Genomic DNA, 4,970 nt, shown 5'->3' on the forward strand with positions numbered 1-4,970 from the left:
TTTGCAATAATATTGTTGAAATATGTTAAGAATATTTTCTATTTGAAGCAATCTTTGTGGTCCCACTTTAGAAAAGGATGTTTCAAAAGTGGGACGGCATGTTTTGACTAATGTGGGACAGTCAAATATACTATGTTATTAAACTGATAAAATGTGCAGTAAGAAAGTTGAATGCCATACATGTATTTTTGTTAATTTTTGGGGTTATAATGCAGCAATATTATTTGTTTTAAGATCCAGATTCAAAATTTAGAGACTAGAGAACCATGATGAGTCAATGACTGGCCAGGACTGCTTCTGCTTCTGTTATGAAGTGTTTTTACCATTACAATTTGCTTAACACATGCTTTTGAAAATACATGTTCCATATTCATACCATGTGCAGAGTATAGACATTTAATGACAGTTTTAAAGACATTCCATGTTCCAAAGTTTAAATCTTTTTTAAATAATTTATGAAATTATTTTTCTTTATTAAAGGGGTCATATGATGCGATTTCAAGTTTTTCTTTCTCTTTGGAGTGTTACGACCTTCAGAGAGGTACAGACGAAGATTGTGGAGCAAATTCAGGAGAACTTTGGAGGTCAAGCTATGAGGTCTACTGTAGTGCTGTTTATTGGGAGAGAAAAAATATCCAGAAGAGAATGGATTGAAATCACTGAGAGTGAAAATATTAAAGAGCTGCTGAACTACTTTGAAGGAAGATTTCATGTGATAAACAGCAAAAATGAATGCGATCCCTACCAGATCACAATGCTCTTAAAGAGTATTGATGAAATGGTGAAGAACAATGGAGGACAGAACTACAGCCATGAGATCTTCCCAAAGAAGGAGAGAATTAAACAAGAAGGGAAGAAAAAACAGGAAAAGATGGATGCAGCAGAACAGGAAGATCTCAGGAAACAGATGGAAAGTCAGGAAGAGATGGAAGGGCTGGTACAGAAGATCGCTAGAGAAAGTTTGTACTTCAAATTGGGTAAATATTTAGCCATGTGTGGTTTCATTTCTTTTAATTCTGAGAGATGTTCATATTAAAATGTAAATTATATATATGTAAGTGATAATCTATGGCTTAATGTGCATGCATTGGAGGCAAACAACAAACACAATGTTTGCTGGCCATGGATTATCCTAATGGTGCACCATTACTATGGTTTATAATTTCTATGACATTTCTAGAAATCACACTTTTAAAATTAGGTGACCTCATACAGTACGTCCAGTTTTTTTTCAAAATATCAGGATCCCTGGTTCATCAATGGGAATAACACTTGTTGAGGGGTTCAAATAAATAATGTTAATTAACTTATTTTATATACTTGTTCTGTCTTATTTTTAGTGATTTTAAGTCATCTTGAGGCCCCCTAGTGAGCAAAGACAAAATGCTAAATTACTATGATTTGTAAAGTGTAAATACAATTTTGTGTTTCTATCTTTAGCAGATCGAAGGATTGTGCTGTTGGGTAAAACTGGATCAGGAAAGAGTTCAACAGGAAACACCATCATCGGAAACTTTGTTTTTAAGCAAGGGATTTCCTCTAAGTCTATGACTAGACACTGTCAAAGACACGAGACAGCAGTGGAGGATAACATAATTTCATTGACACTCCAGGACTATATGATACATCAATGAGTGAAGGGGACCTGAAGAAAGAGATCGAGAAGTGCATCTACATGTCTGTTCCTGGTCCTCATGTGTTTCTGCTAGTCATCAGACTGGGTGTGAGATTCACAGAAGAAGAGAAGAACACAGTGAATCGGATTCAGAAAAACTTTGGGGAAGGAGCTTCTGATCACACCATCATTCTGTTCACTCACAGAGACCATCTGAAGCGGATTTCATTGGATGAGTATATCAGTGAAAGTAATGATCTCAAGGCTCTTGTTAATAAGTGCGGTGGCAGATTTCACTCATTTAACAATGAAGACATGAGGAGTCGCTCTCAGGTCACAGAACTGCTGCAGAAGATTGAAGAAATGGTGAGGATCAATGGAGGACAACACTACACTAATGAGATATACAATAAAGCCCAGAAAAAGATTGAACAAGAGGCTTTAAAGCAAAAACGGAGACAGTATGGGCAAACAGCGCTAACAGTAATAGGAGGAGGAGTAGTAGCAATAGGAGCTGTAGCAGTAGCAGCGATAGCAATAGCTAAAGGAAAATAAGAGCCATAGTTAGTCTGAGTGAACAACAAAGGCCAGACCTTCATATACTAATTTCTGTTTCAGTTCTCTAAAATATTGAATTAGAATTGGATTGAGTTGTTTGAGATTGCCATGTGCATATGGAACGTATATTGGTCACTTCATCTGTTGGAAAATTAGTTTTAACTAGGTTCTAAACAAACGCAATCAATACATGTAACTTTTTTTCAATATTAAATATGATAAAACTGTATACTACTCATGTAGGAAGCATTAATACGGTCTTAACATAATTCTATCCTAATAGCATTCATACTATCATAATACAATTTTACACAAGTGTCTCCATATGTAAACACTAGCTTAAAATAAATTAAAAAAGACAAGTCTAATAAACTGTATTATTTAGTCAGTCCAAAGAACTTTTATATCAGCAGAACAGTACATTCATCATGTCTGATTCGAAATGAACATCCATGTAAACACAGCTTGCAAGAATTGTATAAATGTTTTAAGATGTAACTGCATATCTGAACTCTAAACTCTGTTATTTGCTACAGTAATGTATAGTATGGGATTGCTGGAAAGACAATCTCTAAATCAGTACAATGTTCTGCTGCTGAGAAATGGCTTGTTTATGTTGCTAGGGAGCTGTAAATGGTTGCCTGGGTGGACTATGCTGGTGATACTTGAATGTCCCCCATATTCAGTATAAAACTCTGCCGTTCACCAAAAGAGCTGGAAATGAACATGCAGCTGATGCAGCACAAGTGTATTGAACTATAAGGCAGAATATTAAATATAAATGTACATGCAAAGTTTGATTGTAACCGATTACACCGCATATTTTACAAGAAAATATATTTGTCAATGACACTCAGAATCTTTAATGTTAGATATTTCATTATCTTGGAACAAAACTAATAGTGTTGATTCATTAGCGTTAATAAAAAAAAAAAAAAAAACTGTGCAATGACAAACTCGTTGATTATAAACACAGAGCTTATTAACAAAACGAATAAGACTGATGACATGGTATACCCGAGCTGTAACAACAAAATGAAAGCTCTTTGAATTTCCTCTTGATTGAAATAGTGATGCCTATATTAGAATAAAGTACTTTCTACTAATAACAGGCTAGATTACAGCAATATGTATCTTCATGTCAAGTAATAACTTTAATGACCATGAATAAATACAGAAATCATAATCATAATATAAATACATGGTAATTTTCTAACCTTGGTTCATCTAATCCGTTACATTAAACTTTTTACAGAAAACTTTTTATATGTTGTAATAGTCCATTTTAACTGATGATGCTACATGTCTGTTAATTATCATACAACATATTAACAGATTGTGATGTTTTTTATTTATTATTTGTTCATCTGATCATTTTAATGCAGAAACAAATGCTTACTTACGAAGATATATGAATGATAGTCTTCCCCAATACACATCATACTTCAACATGTTCTTATGTAAAATACCAAATGCAGAAGTATAAATTCACAATTTGCAAACCTCTTCTTTGGACATCAGTTATGTGGTGATTACTTATTTGAGTCTATTTCGCAGTTTAAAAATGGTAAAAGTTGGGTATTTGCCCCTGATATTTGGTTAATAACCGGAACCAGTGTAAAATAAAAGGGAACATATGGTATTATTGTGAATAAAACAGGAGGATCTAGAAAATTATATTGGGGGTGGCATGAGAGCTGTGAGGGGTGCAAACAAGCATTCAATCATCTATTCTTAATCTATAGTATAGCATCTGGATGCCTTTGTCCATTTCTTTTTATTGCATTTTATTCGATTTTCCATTTTACCTAAAAACTACACATCTACAAGGACGCATTGTAAAGGGTGCATATAAACACGTTATCACTTTTGCTGAACATCTTTATTATTACCTTATCAGCTCTATTTATCAATAACGGTTTAATGAAATCTGCCGGCTGACAGTCCCACTGTCTGGAACATTTACTGAGGGCTTTAAAACAAATGCAGGGGTTCCTGGGCTTGTTGTGACCTGTCTGCAGTCAGACGGGCCTGAAACACATCAGGGTACAAGAGCGTCTGTTTACACTGTTCAGAGTTTAGCTTGTAGTTAAGCTTGATTAATCATGCTTTCTAGAGAACAAATACAATTCAAAACATAAAACAATCTCAATGTATATTTGAAATGATTTAGAATATCAAAAAGCAACATATTTGCACGTGGTTTATAACAGAGAGGGTTTATACCGATTAGTGTACGCACTTTAAATGCTTAGAGTAGAAATACAGTCTAAAGACAGTTATCTAAAGAGACTTGCTAATTAATAATACTACAAACCCAATTCCAAAAAAGGTTGGGACACTGTACAAATTGTGAGTAAAAAAGGAATGGAATAATTTACAAATCTCATAAACTTATATTTTATTCACAATAGAACATAGATAACATATCAAATGTTGAATGTGAGACATTTTGAAATGTCATGCCAAATATTGGCTCATTTTGGATTTCATGAGAGCTACACATTCCAAAAAAGTTGGGACAGGTAGCAATAAGAGGCCGGAAAAGTTAAATGTACATATAAGGAACAGCTGGAGGACCAATTTGCAACTTATTAGGTCAATTGGCAACATGATTGGGTATAAAAAGAGCCTCTCAGAGTGGCAGTGTCTCTCAGAAGTCAAGATGGGCAGAGGATCACCAATTCCACCAATGCTGCGGCAAAAAATAGTGGAGCGATATCAGAAAGGAGTTTCTCAGAGAAAAATACTTAAGAGTTTGAAGTTATCATCATCTACAGTGCATAATATCATCCAA

General features: G+C 34.3%; 1 pseudogene; it reads left to right on the forward strand.

Moving 5' to 3' along the window:
- The first annotated feature begins 538 nt into the window (after positions 1 to 538).
- On the forward strand, positions 539 to 2,170 carry LOC107694726 (GTPase IMAP family member 7-like; annotated as a pseudogene).
- The last annotated feature ends 2,800 nt before the right edge of the window (positions 2,171 to 4,970 follow it).

This window comes from Sinocyclocheilus anshuiensis, unplaced genomic scaffold, assembly GCF_001515605.1.
Source record: "Sinocyclocheilus anshuiensis isolate Anshui unplaced genomic scaffold, SAMN03320099.WGS_v1.1 scaffold9648, whole genome shotgun sequence".
Classification (NCBI taxonomy): Eukaryota; Metazoa; Chordata; class Actinopteri; order Cypriniformes; family Cyprinidae; genus Sinocyclocheilus; species Sinocyclocheilus anshuiensis.